Raw genomic sequence first — 27193 nt, forward strand, 5'->3', positions numbered from 1 at the left:
AATTATTTTAGGAATTTTAAATATTAGATCACTTAACAGAATTAACATAATTTATCGTGACAAATTGTTTCCGCTTAGTTCTCTAGGAACATCTGAAACTTGTTTACTCATTCAATATTTATTTGGCCTTAATGTCTTATATTCAGCATTGCAGTAAGGGCTGGGGAAAGCACGATGAACTCAGTCCACACTGTGAAAATACTTACAGTCTTGAAGTCGTTACTTTTGTGTTCAATATGCCGCAGGAGCCTAAAGGAGGGACGATGGGGAGTCAGGAAAAGCTTCACAGGGAGAAGGATATATGATACAAGACTTGGAACCCATGTAGCCAATTGGAACTGATGTATCCAAGGGGAGCAGAGCAATTAAACGCACTGAATGTGATTAGCTAAGGAATCATTTTGCATGACTGCAACCTCAGGCATGAGTAAGGAGAGGACTTTAAGAGAGACCAGCTGTCAGGGTTCAAGTCATGGAGAAGTTTGTTGACTACAAAAAAGCACAGGTTTAAGACTTTAGCAATGGCAAGCTGCTTGAAAACGTTTAAACACAGAGATATGTCATGATTGGATTTGCTTTTATAATTTTAAGACAATTAATAGCTTATTCAATAGTAGTTCAGATGAGGTATTATAGGTACCTAAGCCCTAAGGAAAAGTTAGTGAAGATGAGAAGAGAGTGAGCATTATTAGCACTTAGACTTGACACAATATGATAGGGAAAGGGATAAACTAAAAATATTGGTATTAGCATCTGGTGTGGGAAGCCTTGTCATTAAATAAGATGAGAAATTAACAGAGAAGGAAAAGATTGCATACATAATTATAAGCCCCATAGTGACATTTTAGTCAATAATTGGGATAGAATATATGATAGTGGCCCCACAGGATTATAATGTAGGTGAAAAATTTTATCACCTAGCAATGTCATAGCCATCACAATATCATAGTGCAATGCATCACTCATGCATTTGTGATGATGTTGACATAAACAAACTTACTGTGCTACCAATCTCATCATATAAAAGCATAGCACAATTATGTATAATACAAAACACTTGATAATGATAATAAATGACTATGTTACTGGCTTATGTATTTGCTATACTATTGTTTTTAATGTTGTTTTGAAGTAAATACATTCTACTTCTATTTTTTAAAGTTAACTGTAAAACAACCTCAGGCAGAGCCTTGAGGAGATATTCCAGAAGAAGGTATTGTTAGCATAGGACATGACAGCTCCATGCATGCTATTGTCCCTGAAGACCTTTGAGTGGGACAAGAGGTGGAGGTAGAAGACAGTGATATTGATGATCCTGACTCTGTGTAGGCCCAGGTCAATGTGAATGGTTGTGTCTTTGTGTTTAACAAAAGAGTTTTAAAATTAAAAAATAACTTCAAAATGTTAAAAATAGTAAAAAGCTTATAGAGTAAGGATACAAACAAAAAAAAATTTGTATAGCTGTTAATGTGTTTGCATTTTAGCCTATAAAAAGTTAACAAAACTTTAAAAGTTTATAAAGTAAAAAAGTTACAGTAACATTAAATTTTTTTTGAGATGGAGTCTCACTCTGACATTAATTTTTATTAAAAAAATTATAAATTTATTGCAGCCTAAGTGTACAGTGCTTATAAAACCTGCAGTAGTATACAGTAATATTCTAAGCCTTCGCATTCACTCACCACTCACCCAGAGGCTCACCCAGAGCAATTTTCATCTGCAAATTCCATTCATGGTAAGTGTCCTATATACATGTACCATTTTTAATTTTTTATGCCTTATTTTTACTGTACCACCTTTATGTTTAGGTACATTTACATATACAAATACCACTGTGTTATAGTTGCTTATGTTATTTAGTACAGTAACATGCTGTGTAGGTTTGTAGTCTAGGAGCAATAGGCTATGCCATACAGCCTAGGTATGTAGTAGGCTGTTTTGCGTAAGTATACACCATGATGTTCACACAATGACAAAATCACTTAATGACACATCTCTCAGAATGTGTCCCTATAATTAAGCAATGCATAACTGCATTTAGTTTTAGGATATATAACATGTTTATATCCTAGTGGATATAGGGTGTCTTGTACACATAGTAATAGTTAATGATAATTCAGTTTATTGAAGAAAGTGAGAAGAGCATGAAAGATAATCATGTGGAACCACCAGTATTTAAGGAGTGATCAAAAGCTACAGTATGGGTGAATAAAACTAAGAAGGAGCGAACAAAGAGGCAAAAAGGGATTCAGGAAGTTATGCAATGGTGGAAGCCAAAGACTGTAGAGTTTGAAGGAAGAAATGCCAGCAATGTGTAATCCAGAAGAAAGATCATGTAAGATTAAGCACTGAAATGAAACTGGATTTTACAATCAGGAGATCATTGATGACCTCAAAGAAGGCAAACTTGGACAAGAATTGGGGGTGAATGTTTGCTCACGGTTGACTGAAGTGTAAATAGAAGATGAAGTAGAGATGTCAAGTACTGATTACTTTTTTTGAGGTGTTTGCTGTTAACAGAAATAGCAAACTGACACTATCTGGAGGAAATGCAAATGTGAGGAACATTTTTCTTTGTTTACTTAATTATCTTGTCTCTATTTTCGATTGTGAGAAAGTCAGAAAGGCTACTCAGTGCAGGCACGTTTCCTATAGAAAATTGAGCAGTGAAGGTGAAATCAGTTATTGCAGTTTGAAGAGAAAATGGGAAGTGTGGAAGAGAAGGCAGGCAGAAGCTGACTGCAGCTAGAGAAGTTTGTGGTGAATGCATTTTCTAGGTTTTGAGCACCAGGTACAAAACGCTTAGTGACAGGCTATATTGTTGCCTTTTTTTTTTTTTTTTTTTTTTTTTTTTTTTGGTGCATCGTAATTGAGCTAGCAAAACTTTTCCCAACTTCTCTTCTCAAACTAGTCTGAAGCAAGTTGTACAGTTAAATTCTCTTTAAGAAAATTTGATTGTACTGCTTGACCACCTGTGTGCTTGTAGTCCTTGCTTAAAACCTGTTCAAGTGAAGTAGGTCTCTGTAAGCCTGCCCTGCTTACCCTTGGTGGTAAATAGGACCCAAATCTGGCCACTAAGAGTTCCTTTTCTTCTTGAGAGCATGCCAAACCATCCATTAAGAGATAGTCTACTTAGGTTGCCTTGCATATGGCTGCACTTGTGACTTGCTTATCAAGAAGTTCTGCCTCCAGTGACCCAATTCTTGTCCAAGTTTGCCTTCTTTGAGGTCATCAATGATCTCCTGATTGCAAAATCCAGTTTCATTTCAGTGCTTAATTTTACATGATCTTTCTTGCGGATTACACATTGCTGGCATTTCTTCCCTCAAACTCTACAGTCTTTGGCATCCACCATTGCGTAACTTCCTGAATCCCTTTCTGCCTCTTTGTTCGTTCCTTCTTAGTTTTATTCACCTATACTATGGCTTTTGATCACTCCTTATTTACACTTCTCATTTACATTCCATTCTGTGGTAATTTTTAGCTCCCTGAAATTTGTGGCTTTTGTTGGGATTGGGGAAATGTCTTTTATCATGCTCCTCTGGTGTTACTTTAGCTTTATTCCTGGGTAGGAAGGTTGTTTGCCATGCACTCTGGTTGGGAAGAGATGATGGTTCATGTTCAGATGCCACTTGATGGTCACCCAAGCTTTAGAGAGATTTGTCAGTAAATAAGGTATTCAGATATTATTTCTGTAGGTCAAAGGTGGATTTCTAGTGCCAAAAAAATTCAGCGGCCCCTTCACATACATTCCCGTACACACCATTTGAACTTTTTGTTTGGGAACCTGATTTAGTCTAACCCAGATTGCTTATGAATAATTTTCAGTTTGTAACAGACAATGGGAGAAGTTGCTGTGCTTGATATCTTTTGAAAATATTGGTTTATTTAAAAGAAAAAAAAATCCACTAAAGTTGTTTGCAGATTTCAATTATGTACAAAAATGAAAAAGAACAGTGTTTAATTTCTTAATGCAAACCCATTTTGAGCCTTAAAGCCTTAAGAGAGCTGCAGAATAGATCTAATGCCATTGTAACATAGGAGGTCTTAATATGAGCAATCTCCCAATTAAATCAGGTGCCTATATAAAATAACACACCTGGATTTAAAGTAAAATTTAAATTTCTTTGCAATTCCATATGAATTTTTATTATCCTTTCTTCTCTAATTTTATTTTATTTATTTATTTATTTGAGATGGAACCTGGCTCTGTCACCCAGGCTGGAGTGCAGTGGTGTTATCTTGGCTCGCTGCAACCTCTGCCTTCCGGGTTCAAGTGATTCTCCAGCTTCAGCTTCCCTAGTTGTTGGGATTACAGGTGTATGTCACAATACCCAGCTATTTTTCTTTTTTTAAGGAGAGATGGGGTTTTGCCTGACCTCTGGTGATCCTCCTGCCTGAGCCTCCCAGAGTGCTGAAATTACAGGCGTGAGACACCGTGCCAGCCTCCTCTAATTTTGCCTGACCTCTGGTGATCCGCCTGTCTGGGCCTCCCAGAGTGCTGGGATTATAGGCATGAGCCACTGTGCCCGGCCTTCTCTAATTTCAGATAATTAAAATTTTACTATAATTCCACTTAATAAAAGATGTTTAACATGTTCTGGGTTTAGTTCAAACATTTCTCAACAAGGCTTGATTTTTCCTGTTTATACTTTTTTCCACTCATGTCTGGCTTATCTTCTGAATCAGGAAATAAATGCCATCTCTTACCAGGGACACGGCAAAAACAGAATGATTGATATCACTAGGCACCTACTGCACTGAATGCCTGAAGTGGAAGACTGGAGATCAAAGGCAGACCCAGAATGGCTGATAATTTGTATACTGAGTTCATAACCAGACAGCCATTGTTCGGATACAAATGGATAGGCTGTGTGTGCATGGAAACTTAAGTATAGTAGAAAACAATCTGCACAAGGATTAAACATTTTATATATTCCCATTATGATTTCTGAATATCACAGTGCCTTCATAACAAACGTATCTCTAAAGCACGTACTTCTATCACAAGCACTCTGATTTGCACATCTGGTTCTGTAGATAAAATTATGACCTATAGATAATGGGCAGATGTATAATGTTTCAATGATATGAGCACATATATGACTTATGTCTCTATTAAGTCTATCAGATACATGTTGTATACTCTGATAGAGAGAAGGAGAATACAAATGGGTGTTTTTATTGCCAATTTCAGTAAAACTGGCATTTTCCTTGAAATTATGTAAGTCATTTCACCAGAATCACATAGACCAAGATATGATAAGAAACAATAGCTGACACTAAGTTTCAATAAACTCACTAGTAAAATTTCACAAAAATAGATACTAAGCAAAAGAGACAAAATTAACAGGTTTAGAGCAGTGGTCCAGACAATTCATACTTGATTTAAAACAATTTTGATTGTTTTTTTCAAGAATATCAATCAACTCAGACCTCAAGGCATTTTTTAAACACTATTATAAACCAGTGCATTATACTTTAAAGCAAGGTTAGGTGGAAGGACTGGGAAAGGCAGGTTGATAGTGTGCATAGACAGGGCGGTGTGTGTGTGTGTGTCTGTGTGTGTGTGTGTGTATACACACATGCACAAGTGAGAAAGTTATTCTTTGGCATTTTTGAGTGTTCCTTTTTAAGGTAAAGAAGACTTAGTGGAAGCATTAATAACTTTCAGGACTTTGTTGAAAACTTGCCCTGAAGGACAGAGCTGTATCGGAAGATGAATACTTACGACTGTACTCTAGCTTGTCAAGCAGCCGCAGAAGAAAAGAGAAACAATCCCAGAATGTTGATCTGCACATATATTCTACAGAGCAAGCAGATGATGGATTATTTTTTGATGTTGTTTGAACAGAAGAAATATTCTAGAACCAAGGGGCTGTATAAAAATATATTTCAAGGACACCGCTAGCCATTTTTCCTGTCAGTCATGTTATCAGTATCCATTGGATTATCTGTTATTTTATCATTAGGAGTATTTTTCTTAGAAATTCTATTTGGAATACTCTTATATATGGCTTCTCTTTCAATAGCAAACTCTTTGAGTTCTTCTTTCTCCTCCCCACCCTCATCTCTCCAACACACACACACACACACACACACACACACAGACACCCCTGTCCCGAAAGTTACCCTTGATTTACATAGCTAAAGCTAAGCAGCATGGGGACAATGGAATTCAGGTGCTACATAAGGACCTAACAACTTAAAGCTCTGTCAGATTTTTAAACTTTAAGAATTATAGAAAGGTAAGATTTTTCTTGATTTAACTCCTTTTCCAAATTTTCTAATCCGAAAAGGTCTCCAAAATGATCTATTCTAACCTTTCCCAACAAATTTCTTCTTTTAAAAATAAGATATTTTGTAGACATACAAAAGCCTCCCAGCCGTGAATCAAAACTCAAAAGCTGTAGAAGGCAGAATTCTTCAATTCTTATTTTTAAAAGAATAAGAATGTCTTAAAATAAGCATTATAAAGGTTCTTGTTTCATACGTAAGAAAACTGAGGCTCCAAATAGCAAATTGATTTGCCTGGTAAACGCTTAACAAAAATTTAATGATGACCTTTTCTGGATTAAAACCTTCTTGCAGTTTATCATTCCCAACAGAATAAAGCATTAAGCACTTCGGCGAGGCTCTTCTTTTACTTCCTGTGCCCTCGTCACCCCATTCCCCTCCATGATTTTGTCAAGAACTCAGAACTGCTACAGCATCTCCACAGGTCTTGCTTTTAATGCTCTCTGTCCCTGGGGCACCCATCCACCTCCCCCTCCTCTGCCTAACTCTAACCCAGTGTTCAAAATGTGAAATAAAGCATTGGACAGTCATAAAACTGTCTCTGCTGCCCTCAGTTTGGTGTATGGGCTTATCTGTGATCTCATAAGACTGTGATTATCTTGATCACAGTTCTTAGGCTATTGAAATTATCTGTTAATGGTTTCTGTCCCATTAATCTCTGCTTACCTTTTTTTTTTTTTTTTTTTTTTTTTTTTTTGTGGCGGAGTCTCGCTCTGTCGCCCGGACTGGAGTGCAGTGGCCGGATCTAAGCTCACTGCAAGCTCCGCCTCCCGGGTTTACGCCATTCTCCTGCCTCAGCCTCACAAGTAGCTGGGACTACAGGCGCCCGCCACCTCGCCCGGCTAGTTTTCTTCTTTTTTTTTGTATTTTTAGTAGAGGCGGGGTTTCAGCGTGTTAGCCAAGATGGTCTCGATCTCCTGACCTCGTGATCCGCCCGTCTCAGCCTCCCAAAGTGCTGGGATTACAGGCTTGAGCCACGGTGCCGGGCCTCTGCTTACTTTAAGGACAGAGATTGCGTCTTGTTGTCTTTGCATTCCCAGCAAGTGTCTGGAACAAAGCAGTTTCTCAACAAATTTATGAAGCCTTTATTTTCCTTGCTAAAACAACCTTATCCTTTTATCTCTTCCCATCTACATGGTAAGCATGAGCCTGTTAGATTTACAGTGATTGAAGTTTATTAAAAATATGTATCACTTATATAGCAACTGAAATTTTGAAAGCACTCCCACATACGTTATTTTAGGCAGATACTACATGAATTTTATAAATGCATTGTATCCGAATTTTTTCCATGTATTTCTGCCATGATATTTGAACATAAATGCAGGAATATAATATTCATCCTGTTTAAATTTCATTTTATTCTTCAATGAAAGCTCTGTCTATCTTAGATGCTACTTTGACAACCCAGATAAAAAAAAATATGCTCTGGAAATGGAAGGTTGGATCCTTACACACTTTAAAAATTATTTATTTTAGTCTCTACTAATATACACTTATTTGTCACAAAGCATGCAAAGAGTTGGTAAATAAACGTTATAACATTTTGGATTTAATCATTATGCCATAGTGGTTAAGTGTGGTCTCTGTGTCCAAAAAGCTTGAGTTTAAATCCCAGCTCTGCTATTTAATTGTAGGACTTTAGACAACTGACTTAATCTTTCTCTGCCTCAACTTCCTCATCTAGAATATGGAGTGAAAAATTTTGGCCCTTTAAAGGGCTGTGAGGGTAAGTTAGTTAAAATATCTAAAGTTTCTGTCACATACAAGGACTCAATATAGTGGCCATTATTATTATCTAGGTTTAATTGAATCAGCTGATGCGCTTGTTTTCCACACTTTTGTACAACTTCATAAAAGGATATGGAAATTAAGAATAACTCATCAATCATTTTTTCCCTTTCATTTGATTGATACTTACATTGAAGTATTTCATTTAATATTTTAAAACAAAATCCTCTAGTAGGCTATCAACACAAAAATATGAAATAACTTACTATGTGTTTGCTCATAAGTTTTTTTTTTTTTTTTTTTCCTGAGGCAGAGTCTCGCTCTGTCACCCAGCCTGGAGTGCAGTGGCCAGATCTCAGCTCACTGCAAGCTCTGCCTCCCAGGTTCACGCCATTCTCCTGCCTCAGCCTCCCGAGTAGCTGGGACTACAGGCGCTCGCCACCTCGCTCGGCTAGTTTTTTGTATTTTTTTTTAGTAGAGACGGGGTTTCACCGGGTTAGCCAGGATGGTCTTGATCTCCTGACCTCGTGATCCGCCCGTCTCGGCCTCCCAAAGTGCTGGGATTACAGGCTTGAGCCACCGCGCCCGGCCATAAGTTTTAAAAATACATGTAATTATTACTGATATTTTAAATATTATATAAATGGATGGATGGTGAAAACAGCACCTTTCAACGAAATATACAAATAAAATTAGCAACATTTGTGCTTTGATTTGTGCAGGTATGCATGTATGTTACCAGCTTACTGAAGGCTTTCAATGCTGTAAGCATTGTGGCAGGTACTACTGACTATAATTCCCTTCCCTCCTTACCAAGAGAACCTTAGAGCACCACAAAACTGTGCTAAGTTAAAGGGATGGATTCAGTTTCTCAGACTGCTTATACTTGACATGGTCATGTGACTGAGTTCTGGCCAATGAGGTATGAGCAGAAGTCCATGAGCGGGACCTCTGGGGAAGTTTTGCAAAGGGACAGTCTTCCAGCCATGTTCCATTTGATCTTTTGCCTTTTGTACTGTGCCCTTCTTCCTTCCTGGAGGATAGATTCTGTGCCTTAGACATGCAAAAGCCTTCCAGCCAAAAAATCAAAATCCACAAGTTGTGGAAGGCAGAGCAGGAAGACACTAAAAGTCTGTGTCTTTAATCACAGTTTTGAGGTGTCATACCAGCCCTGCAATATTTATCCTTGATATGGTTAGGCTTTGTGTTCCCACCCAAATCTCATCTTGAATTTTAATCCTCGTATTGAGGGAGAGACCTAGTGGAGAGTGATTGAATCAAGGGGGCAGTTTCCCCCATGCTGTTTTCATGATAATGAGTGAGTTCTTATGAGATCTGATGGTTTTGTAAGTGTTTGCCATTTCCTCCTAAATACACTCTTTCTCTCTCCTGCTGCCTCGTGAAGAGGGTGTCTGCTTCCCCTTCTGCCATGATTGTAAGTTTCCTGAGGCCTCCCCAGCCATGTGGAACTGTGAGTCAATTAAACCTCTTCCTTTACAAATTACCCAGCCTTGGGTATTCCTTTATAGCGGTGTAAAAATGGACTAACACAATCCTCAACAACGTTTTACCTCTTAAGCTAAACAATACTTTTGAGTTTAAGCCCTTGTTTATAGGGATATCTGTTAGCTACTACTGAATTCAATCCCAAGTGAAATAAACATAAATATGATTTATTTGTTTTTGCTAATCACTACTTTCAACCATTTTTGGTTGAATCTCTTTGTCTTATTCCTCAGCAAAATTTTGGCGAGATTCTATAATTCCTTTATCACTTGTAATTATAGAAACTGAGATAAATTTAAGCATTTGATCTTGAAATTGTTTGTCATTTCTTTTAGAAAAAAAAAAAGGCAATCACCATGATCCAGAAATAAAACATCCCTAAAACTGAAAGGTGGAACAGTGTCCACATTTTTAAAAATAGAGGACGTTTTAGGACCTCTAAATATTTAGACTAAGAAAGAAAATGTCAGGCTGGGCGCGGTGGCTCAAGCCTGTAATCCCAGCACTTTGGGAGGCCGAGACGGGCGGATCACGAGGTCAGGAGATCGAGACCATCCTGGCTAACACAGTGAAACCCCGTCTCTACTAAAAAATACAAAAATCTAGCCGGGCGAGGTGGCGGGCGCCTGTAGTCCCAGCTACTCAGGAGGCTGAGGCAGGAGCATGGCGGGGAGGGAGGAATCCGGAGGGCAGAGCTTGAAGTGACTGAGATCCGGCCACTCACTCCAGCCCGGCAACAATACAGCGATAACTCCGTCTCAAAAAAATAAGAAAGAAAGAAAGAAAGAAAGAAAAAAGAAAGAAAGAAAATGTCAAAGAGAATCAAGATCCATGCTTTAAAGTATCTAAGATCCTTTATATGAAAATATGATTTCTATTACATAGCAAATACATGAGTAAAAGGGGCAGACAGAACCAGCATGACAGAAGTGGAGTGATCACTAGTTAAGACTGGTTTATAGAGGATTCCTATAACTATGGACCCTTGGTTTCCTAGGAAATATCAAAGGATATGCAAAAATACATGATTCCACTTTATTGTCTGTTGAAAGTTTGATTTTTTTCAATGAAATGTTAAATAATTGTAGCTTTTTAAAAAAGTCTCAATTATTTTCTACATAAGTCCTGAAAGGGTAACTTTATTATAATAAAATCTAAACTATTTCACTGGAATTTATGGGGGAAGAAAAGCATAAGTCAAGGACTGATCACATTTAGCCAATGATAATTGATAGATAACGATCTACAATAATAAAAGTCATTATTTTGCATTGAAAAATGTATTGTATGTTATTACCGAAAGATGAATACAGTTTCATGGAAAAAAATAGAAATTTTTAATGTAGAGTATTATTTCTGTTTTGAGAACATAAATCACCCTGTACTTTCCTTCTGGCTTTTTGGCAACCTCCAATTTTAAATTCCATCAATAGGTGTAGCCTACAGAACATAAAACTCAGATGGCAGTATGTGCATCTTTCTATTTGCTTTGGCAGACTTCTCATCTCTCTTAATAAGACTTGGATAACACATGAAAATCAATAAAATTATAGTTGGTTATGAAAGACAGCAGTCCTAGCTTATTCAGGGTTTTGTATTCAACCTCCCAGGAAACAAAAATTCCACAGATTTTATGCTTCTTTGGGTGGGTCAGTGTAGTTCCTTGGACAAACAAAGGAAGCGGATTTACACATTGTTCATGGTAGTTTTCCCAGGTGTTTATTTTCTTTCCAAAAAAAAAAAAAAATCATAGCTACTTTAGACTTGCTAGGGAAATTCAAGCATTTTGGGGCAGGCTCTCAGTTTATCTTTCTAATCTCCCTATACTATTTATTGTCAGCACCTTTGCAAGTTCTTCTCTTAGGTTTTTCTTCAACCATAAGCATTTAAGCCAATGGTTTATACATATTCCCATGGGTATACACAGATTTATTTGGGATTCTCTGAGGAGTAATTATTCTTAAATCCCTTTATTTCAAGCTCAGTAATGCATATCAAAATACTCATGAGTGTGACTTTATGTAGATAGCTTTGAATTTGTCCTGGTTTTTTTTTTTTTTTTCAGTATATCATTCTCAAACTTTCACATCCTAACTGTTATAGCTAACAAAATTGCAACACCCTATACTTATTTGCATCACCCAAGTGTCTTTTCCACTGAGGTGGAGAACTGCTTTTTTAAACAGCAGTGGAGTTTGACCTGCCCATCTATTGTGTACCAGTTTAAAAATACACACACTGAGGTTTTAAAGATTTTTTGTAGTCAATCAACTTGATTTACTCTTTAGAAGTGTATGCTATTTTAACGAACCCACCCACTCAAGTCTGTTGAAACATGGAAGCTGATGTGTCCATCTGACTGCAGTGGCATTAATTTCCATATTGATGGCATATGTTTGTTATTTTCTGAACCTAATCACAAATCTCATAGTCTACAACGTGCAGCCTGGGGTGTTATTGAGACTTATTTAGCTTTGCAGTGCCAGCAATTGGTTCATGATAGCAAATGGATGTTCAATTAATGTGGAAGAATTCTTATGGTACTAGCATCACAGAGTATCTCAACTGCCCAATGTTAAAAATGAGATCTTAAAGTTCTTGAATAGGGTAGGTAGTTGATACCTTATGACTTGATGTGTACAGAAACTCTTCTTTGAGGATGCAAGAAAAGGAGAAGAATGTTTGTATTCACCAGGAGAAAGGCTGGAAATGTCAAAGCAATAGAAAGGATGGAATAGCATCTCTCTAATCCAGCTTGAAATAGAATTTTGATTATCAACAGAAAGGTTCAGAGCCTTAAGCCGAAGAAACATGTTTTCATAAAAGACTTTGTGAAATTCTAAGTGCAAGCAGCGCCACTTGGGAAAAACAAATAAACAAGTGCATCTTAAAACTGGGGACAGATGGGTTATTCCCCCCACTTATACCTTGTCAGCACCTCATTAACCCCCTTAGGTCTTGAGGCTTTCCTCCCAATCAGAAAGTCTCTTTCTTTTAATACTTGAGTTCACCTTATTTACATTTACTGACATGACAGATAGGCTTGTTCATAGTTCTTGTATGATTTGTCATTGCTGCTTCCTAAATTGTCTAATTTTTATATATGATCTGTCTCTATGTTTTGTTTTGGGTATGTTTCCCAATCAGTACATTTTCTATTTTGAGATCCTGTAGTGTTGATGTTTACAAATTTTAACAATAATTTTAATGCTTCTTATTTTTTTCATTTTTACAGAGTGCATATGAATTGTCCCTTTTAAACAGTGAATGAAACAGTGAAACATTCGTATTTTCTCTCACTTTCCTTCTCTACTTCATCTCTTGATTTTGGTTATTATGTTGTCAATTTAAATTTTTCTTACAGATCTCTTAAAATAATACGTACATTACATATATGTATATGTCTTCAAATGGTACATTTAAACATCTGCTGCTTCATTTGCCTACTTCAAACTGTATCAATCAACTTCCAGTGTGAAAAATTAGAAATTTAACCTAATTATATTTCTTTCTATCACATTCCACCTTCAAGAGTATATTAATTATATTGTTATTTTGAAATTCTCAACATTTTAAAATATTTCTATTGTGATCTAAATAACTCCTACATCTGCTTGTTGTTCATACCACATCTGAATAGATTGTTAATTCTATACCCGAATAGAGGTATACCCAATCCTTTCCCACAATGTCTCCTCCATTATGTTTTAAGAACCAGGTTAAAGGATGCTTCCACAGATAATCTTCACCCCTAGATTTTGTCATTATAATAGTAGAAGAGTGTTGGATCCATTCGAGTTTGCCCTACTATTTGAGGGCCCTACTATATTAGGATGATTTTAGCTACAAGTAAGAAGGCTGAAACCACCAGGACATGCATTATCTTGCATACTGAAGAATGAAGAGAAAAGCATTTTCAGGGTGATTATTCAGTGGAACAGAGATCTTATGAAACACTCAAATCCTCTGCATCTTTTCTGACTGCCAAATTGGGCACACTCGCTTTCCCCTTAGGCTGGCTCCCTTTGTGGTCCCAGTTGCCATATTTCCAAGCCTTACATGCAGATAATGCTATTCAGAGGCCCTAAAGGGGCTTATTCTTATCTGTGTCCCTTTTTCTTTTCTTTTCTTTTTCTTTTTTTTTTTTTTTTTGATATGGAATCTTGTTCTGTCACCCAGGCTGGAGTGCAGTGGTGCAATCTCGGCTCACTGCAATCTCTGCCTCCCAATTTCAAGCGATTCTCCTGCCTCAGCCTCCTGAGTAGCTGGGACTACAGGCACACACCACCATGCCTGGCTAGTTTTAGTAGAGATGGGGTTTCACCATGCTGGCCAGGCCAGTCTCGAACTCCTGACCTCAGGTGATCCACCTGCCTCGGCTTCCAAAAGTGCTGGGATTATAGGGGTGAGCCACCGTGCCTGGCCCCGGTGTCCCTTTTTAAGGTGAGCAAATGTTTCCCAGAAGCACACTGTTGCATACATTTTCCAGAATTGTGTCACTTCTCATTCTCAAACCAGGACAAATTATGATCGTGGATCACAAATAATCATAATTAGTCTCTGAAGTTTATGACCACCTCATACTTACAAAAACCAAGGCTCTGTTGACAAAGAACAAAGCCTGAGGAGAGACTGGGCAAAAAACATAGTTTTCCATTAGACAACCAGCAGTGTCTGCTGTTGCTGCAACATTGCCAGAATTCTACAGAATGTGCGTCTGTCCTTGGTATTGTCCCGCTAGACTTGGCAAGTTATTGTAATAATTTTGTGGTATGTGGTCATAGCCATTTCCTGGCTTCATTGAAGATGGCATTTTTTTTTTCCCTTTTCCCTCTCTCTGTTCATTTCAGTGGGTTTTAGAGGCGATAGTGAGAAGACACAACTTCATTCTGCTGTTAAACAAGAGATCAATGGAAGGGATATTGTCCTCGAGATCGTTACCTGGAAAAGCAGTGGAGGAAAACTTTAACAATGCACTACAGGGAACAACACAAACAGACTAGTTCTTGGAAAATTAGGAATGCTTCCTTCATCAGAGATTGACCATTTATATTCTTTACATCCTAGAGAGGGAAAATTTCACAAGAGTAAGGAGAGATGGAAGTGGGTCACATGATTTCCTACACATTTTTTTTTCCTTATCAAATACAATGCTCAAAAATTTTAAGTATTCCCTATATTGCTTTCTTTCAGTCTTTTCCAGAAAGTGGGAATCAATTCAAGCAGTCATGAGTATCAGACATGGAATAATTTATTTGGTGATGGGAGGAGACAAAGACAGATATTGCCTACAACCCATAATTGGTCTTCTGTAGGGACACTCAGGTAAGTGTCTCAGCAAAAGGAAGACATATACTTTTTATAGACTTTCTGGGTCAGAAGGTTGCTAATGAAATCTCACAAGCTTCTCATAAACTAATCCCATTAAACTTCACCTGGAGGAAATCCCACCAGGTCTTAAACAAAGGGACAAGTCCCTTCTAAATAGATTAGAGGACATATATCCAAAAAGTAGGCTTTCCTGGAATGCCAGTGAGACAGAACCATTAACTCCCCTGGAAAGGGGGATGAAGCCAGGGAGCCGAGGGGTCTTGCACAGCAGATCCCACCCCCATGGAGCCCAGTGAGCTAAGTTCCACTGGTTTGAAATTCTTGTTGCCAGCACAGCAGTCTGAAGTCGACCTGGGATGCTCAAGCTTGGTTAGGGGATGGGCGTCCACCATTACTGAGGCTTGAGTAGGCGGTTTTCCCCTCACAATGTAAACAACGTCCCTGGGAAGCTCAAACTGGGCGGAGCCCACCACAGTTGCTCAAAGCCCTTGTAGCTAGACTGCCTCTATAGATTCCTCCTCTCTGGACAGGGCATCTCTGAAAGAAAGGCAGCAGCCCCACTCACGGGCTTACAGATAAAACTCCCATCTCCCTGGAACAGAGCACTTGGGGGAAAGGGTGGCTGTGGGCGCAACTTCAGCAGACTTAAATGTTCCTGCCTGCCAGCTCTGAAGAGAGCAGCTGATCTCCAAGCACAGCACTTGAGCTCTGCTAAAGGACAGACTGCCTCCTCAAGTGGGCCCCAGACCTCCCATGCCTCCTGACGGGGAGATGCCTCCCAGCAGGGGTCGACAGACACCTCATACAGGAGAGCTCCAACTGGCATCTGGCGGGTGCCCCTCTGTGATGAACCTTTCAGAGGAAGAAGCAGGTAGCAATCTTTGCTGTTCTGCAGGCTCCGCGGGTGATACCCAAGCAAACAGGGTCTGGAGTGGACCTCCAGCAAACTCCAGCAGACCTGCAGCAGAGGGGCCTGACTGCTAGAAGGAAAAGCAACAAACAGAAAGCAATAGCAATCAATATCAACAAAAAGGACCCCCACGCAAAAACTCATCTGAAGGTCACCAACATCAAACACCAAAGGTAGATAAATCCAGGAAGATGAGGATAAACCAGTGTAAAAAGGCTGAAAATTCCAAAAATGAGAATGCATCTTCTCCAAAGGACCATAACTCCTTGCCAGCAAGAGAATAAAACTGGATGGAGAATAAGTTTGACAAATTGACAAATGTAGGCTTCAGAAGGTGGGTAATAGCAAACTCCTCTAAGCTAAAGGAGCACGTTCAAATGCAATGCAAGGAAACTAAGAACTTTGATAAAAAGTTAGAGGAATTGCTAACCAGAATAACCAGTTTAGAGAAGAACATAATGACCTGACGAAGCCGAAAAACACAGCATCAGAACTTGGTGAAGCATAGACAATTACCAATAGCTGAATCGATCAAGCCAAAGAAAGGATATCAGAGATTGAAGATCAACTTAATGAAATAAAGCTTGAAGACTAGATTAGAGAAAAAAGCATGAAAAGGAATGAACAAAGCCTCCAAGAAATATGGGATTATGTGAAAAGACCAAACCTATGTTTGATTGGTGTACCTGAAAATGATGGAGAAAACGGAACCAAGGTGGAAAACATTCTTCAGGATATTATCTGGGAGAACTTCCCCAACCTAGAAAATCAGGCCAACATTCAAATTCAGGAAATTCAGAGAACACCGCAAAGATACTCCACGAGAAGAGCAACCCCAAGACACATAATCGTCAGATTCACTAGGGTTTAAATAAAGGAAAAAAAATGTTAACAGCAGTCAGAGAGAAAGGTCAGGTTATCCACAAAGGGAAGCCCATCAGACTAACAGCAGATCTCTTTGCAGAAAGCCCACAAGCCAGAAGAGAGTGGGGGCCAATATTCAACTTTCTTAAAGAAAAGAATTTTCAACCCAGAATTTCGTATCCAGCCAAACTAAGCTTTGTAGGTGAAGGAGAAATAAAATCCTTTACAGACAAGCAAATTCTGAAGGATTTTGTCACAATCAGGCCTGCCTTACAAGAGCTCCTGAAGGAAGCACTAGATATGGGAAGGAAAAACTGTTACCAGCTACTGCAAAAAAAAAAAAAAAAAAAAAAAAAAAAAAAAAAAATACCAACATGTAAAGACCATCAATGCTATAAAGAAACTGCATCAACTAACAAGCAAAATAACCAGCTAGCATCATAATGACAGGATCAAATTCACACATAACAATATCAACCTTAAATGTAAATGGGCTAAATGCCCCAAATAAAAGATGCAGACTGGCAAATTGGGTAAAGAGTCAAGACCCATCGGTGTGTTGTACTCAGGAGACCCATCTCCCATGCAAAGACACACATAGGCTCAAAATAAAGGGATGGAGGAAGATTTACCAAGCAAATGGAAAGAAAAAAAAATCAGGGGTTGCAGTCCTAGTCTCTGATAAAACAGACTTTAAACCAACAAAGATGAAAAAGACAAGGGCGATGCATAATGGTAGAATGCAACAGAAGAGCTAACCATCCTACATATATATATACAACCAAAACAAGAGCACCCAGATTCATAAAGCAAGTTCTTAGAGACATACAAAGAGACTTAGACTCCCATACAATAATAGTAGGAGACTTTAACACCCCACCGTCAATATTAGACAGATCAATGAGACAGAAAATTAACAAGGATATTCAAGATTTGAACTCAGCTCTGGACAAAGCAGACCTAACAGACATCTACAGAACTCTCCACCACAAATCAACAGAATATGCATTCTTCTCATCACCACATCACACTTATTTTAAAAGTGACCACATAATTGGAAGTAAAATACTCCTCAGCAAATGCAAAAGAATAGAAATCATAACGAACAGTCTCTCAGACCACAGTGCAATCAAATTGGAATTCAGGATCAAGAAACTCACTCAAAACCACAGACAACTACATGGAAACTGAACAACCTGCTCCTGAATGATTACTGGGTAAATAATGAAATTAAGGCAGAATAAATAAGTTCTTTGAAACCAATGAAGACAAAGACACAATGTACCAGAATCTCTGGGACACAGCTACAGCAATGTTTAGAGGGAAATTTATAGCACTAAATGCCCACAGGAGAAAGTGGGAAAGATCTAAAACCGACACCCTAACATCACAATTAAAAGAACTAGAAAGCAAGAGCAAACAAATTCAAAAGCTAGCAGAAGACAAGAAATAACTAAGATCAGAGTAGAACTGAAGGAGATAGAGACACAAAAAACCCTTCAAAAAATTGATGAATCCAGGAGCTGATTTCTTGAAAAGATTAATAAAATAAATAGACTGCTACCCAGACTAATAAGAAAAGAGAGAAGAATCAAATAGACTCAATAAAAATGATAAAGGGAATATGACCACTGATCCCACAGAAATACAAACTACCATCAGAGAATACTATAAACACCTCTATGCAAATAAACTAGAAAATCTCAAAGAAATGGATACATTCCTGAATACATATACCTTCCCAAGACTAAACCAGGAAGAAGTTGAATCCCTGAATAAACCAATAACAAGTTTTGAAATTGAGTCAGTAATTAATAGCCTCCCAACCATAAAAAGCCGAGGACCAGATGGATTCACAGCTGAATTCTACCAGTGGTACAAAGAGGAGCGGATACCATTCCTTCTGAAACTATTCCAAACAATAGAAAAACAGGGACTCCTCCCTAACTCATTTTATGAGACCAGCATCATCCTGATAACAAAACCTAGCAGAGACACAAGAACAAAAGAAAATTTCAGGCTGATATCCCTGATAAATATTAACACAAAAATCCTCAATAAAATACTGGCAAACCAAATCCAGCAGCACATCAAAAAGCTTATCCACCATGATCAAGTCGGCTTCATCCCTGAGATTCAAGGATGATTCAACATATACAAAACAGTAAGCATAATCCATCACATAAACAGAACCAATGACAAAAACCACATGATTATCTCAATAGATGCAGAAAAGGCCTTTGATAAAATTCAACACTCCTTCATGCTAAAAACTCTCAATAAACTAGATATTGATGGAATGTATCTCAAAATAATAAGAGCTATTTATGACAAACCCACAGTCAATATCATACTGAATGGGCAAAAGCTGGAAGCATTCCCTTTGAAAACTGGCACAAGACAAGTATGCCCTCTCTTAGCACTCCTATTCAACATTGCATTGGAAGTTCTGGCCAGGGCAATCAGGCAAGAGAAAGAAATAAGGGGTATTCAAATAGGAAGAGAGGAAGTCAAATTGTCTCTGTTTGCAGATGACATGATTGTATAATTAGAAAACTCTGTCATCTCAGCCCCAAATCTCCTTAAGCTGATAAGCAACTTCAGCAAAGTCTCAGGATACAAAATCAACTGGCAAAAATCACAAGCATTCCTACACACCAATAATAGACAAACTTGGAGCCAAACCATGAGTTCACTCTCATTCACAATTGCTACAAAGAGAATAAAATACCAAGGAATATAACTTACAAGGACCTCTTCAAGGAGAACTACAAACCACTGCTCAAGGAAATAAGAGAGGATACAAACAAATGGAAAAACATTCCATGCTCATGGATAGGAAGAAACATTATCGTCAAAATGGCCATACAGCCCAAAGTAATTGATAGATTCAATGCTATCCCTATCAAGCTACCATTGACTTTCTTCACAGAATTAGAAAAAAGTACTTTAAATTTCATATGGAACCAAAAAAGAGCTGTATAGCCAAGACAATCCTAAGCAAAAAGAACAACACTAGAGGCATCATGTTACCTGACTTCAAACTATACTACAAGGCTACAGTAACCAAAACAGCATGGTACTAGTACCAAAACAGATATATAGACCAATGGAACAGAACAGAGGCCGCAGAAATAACGTCACACATCTACAACCATCTGATCTTTGACAAACCTGACAAAAACAAGCAATGGGGAAACAATTCCCTATTTGATAAATGGTGTTGGGAAACCTGGCTAGCCATATGCAGAAAACTGAAACTAGACTCCTTCCTTATACTTTATACAAAAATTAACTCAAAATGGATTAAAGACTTAAACATAAGACCTAAAACCATAAAAACCCTAGAAGAAAACCTAGGCAGTACTATTCAGGACATAGGCATGGGCAAAGACTTCATGACTAATCACCAAAAGCAACTACAACAAAAGCCAGAATTGACAAATGGGATCTAATTAAACTAAGAGTTTCTTCACAGCAAAAGAAATTACCATCAGAGTAAAAGGCAACCCGCAGAATGGGAGAAAAATTTTGCAATCAATCCATCTAACAAAGGGCTAATATCAAGAATCTACAAGGAACTTAAACAAATTTACAGGTAAAAAACAACCCCATCAAAAAGTGGGAGAAGGATATGAACAGAGACTTTCAAAAGAAGACATTTATGTGGCCAAGAAACATGTGAAAGAAAGCTCATCATCACTGGCCATTAGGGAAATGCCAATCAAAACCACAATGAGATACCATCTCAGTCCAGTTAGAACGGTGATCATTAAAAAGTCAGGAAACAACAGATGCTGGAGAGGATGTGGAGAAATAGGAATGCTTTTACACTGTTGGTGGGACTGTAAACTAGTTCAACCATTGTGGAAGACAGTGTGGTGATTCTTCAAGGATCTAAAACTAGAAATACCATTTGACCCAGCGATCCCATTACTGGGTATGTACCCACAGGATTATAAATCATGCTACTATAAAGACACATGCACATGAGGTATGTTTATTGTGACATTATTCCCAATAGCAAAGACTTGGAACCAATCCAAATGCCCATCAGTGGTAGACTGGATAAAGAAAATGTGGCAGGCCCGGCACGGTGGCTCACACCTGTAATCCCAGCACTTTGGGAGGTCGAGGCTGGTGGATCATGAGGTCAGAAGATCGAGACCATCCTGGCTAACACAGTGAAACCACATCTCTATTAAAAATACAAAAAATTAGCCGGGCATGGAGGCAAGCGCTGGTAGTCCCAGCTACTCGGGACTCTGGGGCAGGAGAATGGCATGAACCCAGGAGGTGGAGCTTGCAGGGAGCCAAGATTGCGCCACTGCACTCCAGTCTGGAGAATGGAGAGAGACTCTGTCTCAAAAAAAGAAAAAAAAAGAAGACAATGTGGCACATATACACCATGCAATACTATGCAGCCATAAAAAAGGATCTGCTCATGTCCTTTGCAGGGACATGGATGAAGCTGGAAACCATTATTCTCAGCAAACTATCACAAGAACAGAAAACCAAACACCACATGTTCTCACTTATAAGTAGGAGCTAAACAAGGAGAACACATGGGCACAGGGAAGGGAATATCACACACTGGGGCCTGTCAGGGGTTGGGGGTCAAGAGGAGGGACAGCATTAGGAGAAATGCCTAATGTAGATGATGGGTTGATGGGTGCAGCATACCACCATGGCACATGTATACCTATGTGGCAAACCTGCATGTTCTGCACATGTGTCCCAGAACTTAAAGTATAATAAAAAAAAAAAAAAAAGAAAGAAAGAAAGAAAAAGAAAAAGAAAAGAAAGTAGGCTTTCTAAACAAAGGAGCTCCAAGTAGGGTTATTTCTTTTTCTTCAGTGCAAACAAAGCAGATATTTTATAAGAAAGTATTCAGTGACCTTTGGGCAAGTTTCTTCAGAACATTGATGATAATCTCATTGTACTCCTTTCCTGTAAGAAGGACAGATCACTACATGGCTTAAGCTATGTATAAAGAAGTATTTCCCAACATCTTCTACAGAAACACATTGAGAGGGCACCAAGATACTATAGCCAGGGAAATTAGGAGTTGGGAGTGTGATAGAACTCATCGTAATATCCATCACTTTAACTTCATTACTACCCTCAATTTTATGAGGCAAGACTCAGAGACTTTCATGCTAAATGAACATACTTAAGCAAAATTAAGGCCAAGTCTCTTAAAACAGATGAATCTTCACCACTTCTCCATAGAATTCTGCCAGGATGAGTTGAAACTGATTGTGTACAGGTGCCATTCTTGAGATGGAGACAGCAGCTGTGACATGAGAGAATGACTCTAAGAACTCTTTGGGTGGTAATTTTAGTCAGATTCCTCAAACCAATCATCCCCATGGTAGCACAATCAGCAGAGGCCCAAAAGCATCAGGTATTTAGCTACTATAGAGTACATGGATCTATTGATTACTGTGATCAAAAAGTAAGATCAAAAGGAATCTCAGGACTGCTCTGATGTTATGATTGTAGTCCTGGTGTAGCACATAAAAGCTAGCCAAAGCCATATCTGAAGAAATGTGAAACAAGTCTGACTTGCGCAGAATGCTTAGGGAGTGAGACATATTAGTTACTTAAACTATCTCATGGTTCCACAAATATGGTCTGTGGATAATCACTTTTTGGAGGGACTAAATGTAATAATTAACATTACAGAAGCATAATAAATTTGCTTTTCTCTCTTTTTGATTATTCAGGAGACACTTTCGATCTTGTATTTTTTCTGTGTTCAATAACCTCTATTTTGTATTTCTATAGAAGAAAAATATGGCTTTTTCAATGTTTTAGGGGCACTTTTTGCATTAGATAAGGCCTTAAAGAGGGAAATGGGACACATTAACTACTATGATTTATTTATTTCAAGCCTCCTTCATCATTCCAGTCCCTAAAGGCTAATCAATAGAAACCACTTGATTTTAACATCTGCCAGCATACTTTCTACAGCTTCTTTGAAGAACTCAGACAATTACCCTAAAATCATGTTTAAAATCATATTTGCTTTAAAGAGAAAATGAAGTGTGGTTTAATATTTTGAAATATCTAGATACTTACCTCATATTTTGCTCTGAATTTCCATGGACAAAGCTAAAGGAATTGTATAAGAGCTTCAAAAGTTAAAAGTATGATATTTACCTATTTCTATGGTGCCTGTCTCCATGGTTCCCCGTTAAAAGGACACATGCATCACCCAGAAGGTCTTTCACCTCTTATTTTTGCCAGTGGTGGTCAATAAGCTTCATACAATTTAAATTAGACATCTTGTTTGAATCTCATATTTCAAAACAATTATTTCTTCATACTGTGCCCCTTGAGAAATAGGAACATTATTCTATTCATGACATATGCTTATTTCTAAACCACTGATTCGCAATGGCCCATCTCATTTCTTCTCCTGCCCACCATAATGTGTATAAATTACATCAAAGGCAGCATATAATAGTGATTATAAATCAACATATAATAGTGATAGAAATACCATCCCTTTAAAGAATAGCACTCATTTAAGAGTTCTTATTTTACCACTGATTAATTTTTTTGCCATTAAATCAAAAACCCATCTTTCACTTCAACTGTACATATGTGTTTTGAGCTATGGTTAGTCATATGTGTGAAAGTAAACATTGAACAGTGAACATACAGGGAGACAACACATTAACATTACAAAAACTTTCAGTAGAATGAATCAAAAGAAAATGATAGTAATAACAATAATAACAGTACTATTGCTACAGAAGATGGACCAATTAATTTTATTTAAAGCTAGAATCAGGACAAATTCTAGATCTACTCTGTTATTATAATAGTCCTGAAGTAAAATAAAAGTAAAAGTAAAATAAAAGTTTGCACAAAAGCACTTACTAAGCACTAGGTACTATTTTAAGAGCTTTGCACATATTACCTTATTTAATCTTGATATATACACTATGTAATAGGTTGCTAGCCCCATTTTTTCCACAGGAGGAAAATGAGGCTCAGCAATATTAAGGAATTTGCCCAAAGTTACACAGCTAGTACATGTTGGACATGTTGGAGAGTGAACATTAACAGAAGCTCTCTGGCTCCAGATTCTGTGTGTTTTGTTTTGTTTTGAGATGGAGTCTCACTCTGTCACACAGACTGGAGTGCAGTGGTGCGATCTTGGTTCACTGCAACCTCTGCCTCCCAGGTTCAAGTGATTCTTGAGCCTCAGCTTCCTGAGTAGCTGGGGAGTAGCCTCCTGAGCTGAGTAGCACAGACTCGAGCTCAGAGTTCAACATCAACCTGGGCAACATGGTGAAACCCCCATCTCTCCTCAAAATACAAAAATTAGCACAGCCACCCCTGGCTAATTTTTGTATTTTGGGGAGAGATGGGGTTTCACCACGTTGCCCAGGCTGGTCTTGAGCTCCTGAAATCAAGGGATCCACCCGCCTCAGCCTCCCAAAGTGCTTGGATTACAAGCGTGAGCCACTGCACCCAGTCCAGGTTCTGTGTTTTTAATCACCATGCTGCTGCAATGCAGGATAATCATGGTGCAATTAACAAGGGGAAAAAGAAGGTAAAAATAAAAATCAGTGGCAGAAAATTGATCCATGCCTGAAGTATATTTCTTACGGTACTTTTAGTCACTTCCCCCTTCCCCTGACAACAGTTATTCTAGGCCCCACCCATATTTTCAGCCACTGATTTTCCTCAATTTGTTCTTGCTTCTTCTTATGCTTAGTGCTTCACATCCCAACAAAGTTCATCTCAGAGAAATCAAACTATCTCAAATAATTGTCTTCCAGACACAGCCAGTGAGACACATTGTGGTCGATCAAAAGAAAAATAAATGTTTAAATTTTTTATTATATTTTCAGGGAAACTGGGGCTTGTAACATTTGGGAAAAAAAAAAGATCGGTCATTTTTTTTCTCATCTGAAAATCATGCAGGGTTCTTTGTAATTTTAATGAGTTGAATGATCAGCTAAGAAAGTCCCTCACATGGGTGAACTTACAATTTATTGTCCTAAGTGGTACACTTTGTGTGTAATAGGCTGTCCTATTAAGAATTATGCTGGAACAACAGACATAAAATGGGACTTTGTTGGACAAGCTGAGATATCAGATTATCTGGACTTCGGAGGTTGAAGAGAGGCAGGAAGAAGTTTGAAGTAAGGGAAAATGTGTGACTTTCTCCTGATGTTGGAGACCTTTCCATCTATATCAGATACGCTTGCATTGGCTTTCAGATTTGTTAACTACCAAGGCTCGTAATTTCTAAATGTATTTATTATTGTTGCTATTATCATTTCATTGATAGAGAAATTACTGTAGGACTGGCAGTGTGCTGAGGACTTAATTTGTATTGCTGTCATTTATACCTCACAATAATCTCATAAGGTAGGTACTATGATTATAGTTATTTTGGAAATGAAACTTAAAAGAAAAGTGATTTGGCCAAGGTCACACAGCTTGTAAATGGCAGAACCAAGACTTGCATACTAACACCCTTGATTATAAATACAAAACCCATTGTATTATATGCATCTCAAAGTATTTGGCCTTAGAATACTTTTAAAAATATAACATATTGATTTTCTCCACCAAGAATTTCTGATATATAATTTGCCTTGAAGTATACTCCAACTATTGTCTCATAGATAAATGTATTACTATAAGAGAAAATATTTGGAGTTTATATGACTAAAATAGTAAAATATTGACTAAAATTGCAAACACATATTCAAATAAAAAGACAGGCTACATGGTAAGTGATGATTCACAGATAACATGTTCTGGAGTGATTGACCCCAAAATGCTCACTTGCTTACATGTATTCCTTTCTTAAAGTCAAACTATTCCATAAAGCTAAGAATTATATAAAGGTGGTTATATATAATACCTTGTATGGTCTAAATGTTTGTGTCTCTCAGAAGTTCATATGCTAAAATCTAACCCCCAATCTCTTGGTATTAGGAAGAGGGCCATTTGAGAGGTAACTAGGTCATGAGAGTGGAATCCTTATAAAGGGGATTAGTGCCCTTATCAAAGAAGCCCAAGGGAACTGCCTGCCCTTCCACGACGTGAGGACACAGCAAGAAGGCACCATCTTGAAGCATAGACAGCAAACCCTCAGCAGACACCGAATCTGCTGGTGCCTCAACTGTAAGCAATAAACTTCTGCTGTTTATAAATTACCCAGTCTAGGGTACTTGCAATAGCAACAGGAACAGACTTATACGGGGCTTCCTATGTATGAGGCATTGTTCTAAGTCCTATACTTAAATTAATTTCATCTATCCTCATAGCCAACCTGAGATTAAAAAAAATTTAAAAAACCATCATAATCCTCATTTGTAGATGAGGAAGCTCATGTACAGAGATGTGAAATAACCCACCAAAGCTAGTGAGTCAGGGAGCCAAGATTCAGACACAGGCCATCTGGGTCCAAATCAGTGCTGGAAATGACTATTTCACACAGGCTTGTGAACAGCATTTTTCATATGCTTGTTCTGTGTGCATATCAGCAGACATCATAGATATGAGATACTTGTTAAAAATTTTCTAAAATACATTTTTGTTCCATTTAATTTGGTTTCCAAGATACCTATGAACATTTCTTAAAATGTGTGGAATGTAAAAGTGGGTGTCATGTGTGAGAGGTATGAAGATGAGTAGAGCTTTTCCCAGTGATACATAAGATGAGACCAAGAATGAGAGTCTGATCTTCATATGTAAGCAAATAAAAGATTTTTAAAAATTCAAATGCATAAATAAGCATGTGATTCCCTCTAGACCCATAATACACATTGTGCCACTGCCAACTGAGTTTTCAATCTGAGCTTTGCTTTGTTGTTCTTGTTTCTAGTGGTATTCTTCCTTGTGTTTTATGTGACTGGCTTTGGTTGCCTTGATTCAATTACCTGGATCCTTTCTTAAAGTGTGATTTGTGGAGCAGCAGCAGCATTTCCTGAGTACTTAATGCAGCCGGGCATGGTGGCTCACGGCTGTAATCCCAGCATTTTGGGAGGCCGAGGTGGGTGGATCACTTGAGGCCAGGAGTTTGAGACCAGCCTGGCCAACATGGCAAAACCCAGTCTCTGATAAAAATAAAAAATTAGCTGTGCGTGGTGATGCATGCCTGTAGTCATGCTTGTAGTCCCAGCTACATAGAAGGCTAAGGCAGGAGACTCGCTTGAACCCAGAAGGAAGAGGTTGCAGTGAACCGAGATTTCATCACCGCACTCCAGCCTGGGTGACAGAGTGAGACTCTGAAAAATAAAAACAAAAAAACCAGGAAGGAAAGAAGGAAGGGAGGGAGAGAGGGAGAGAGGGAGAGAGAGAGAGAGAGAAGGAAGGAAGGAAGGAAGGAAGGAAGGAAGGAAGGAAGGAAGGAAGGAAGGAAGGAAGGAAGGAAGGAAGGAAGGAAGGAAGGAAAGAGAGAGAAAGAGAAAGAAAGAAAGAAAAAAGAAAGAAAGAGAGAAAAGAAAGAAAGGAAGAAAGGAAGGAAGGAAGGAAAGAGGGAGGGAGGGAGGGAGGGAAGGAGGAAAGGAAGGAGGG

This window comes from Rhinopithecus roxellana, chromosome 14 (genome assembly GCF_007565055.1).
Source record: "Rhinopithecus roxellana isolate Shanxi Qingling chromosome 14, ASM756505v1, whole genome shotgun sequence".
Lineage (NCBI taxonomy): Eukaryota > Metazoa > Chordata > Mammalia > Primates > Cercopithecidae > Rhinopithecus > Rhinopithecus roxellana.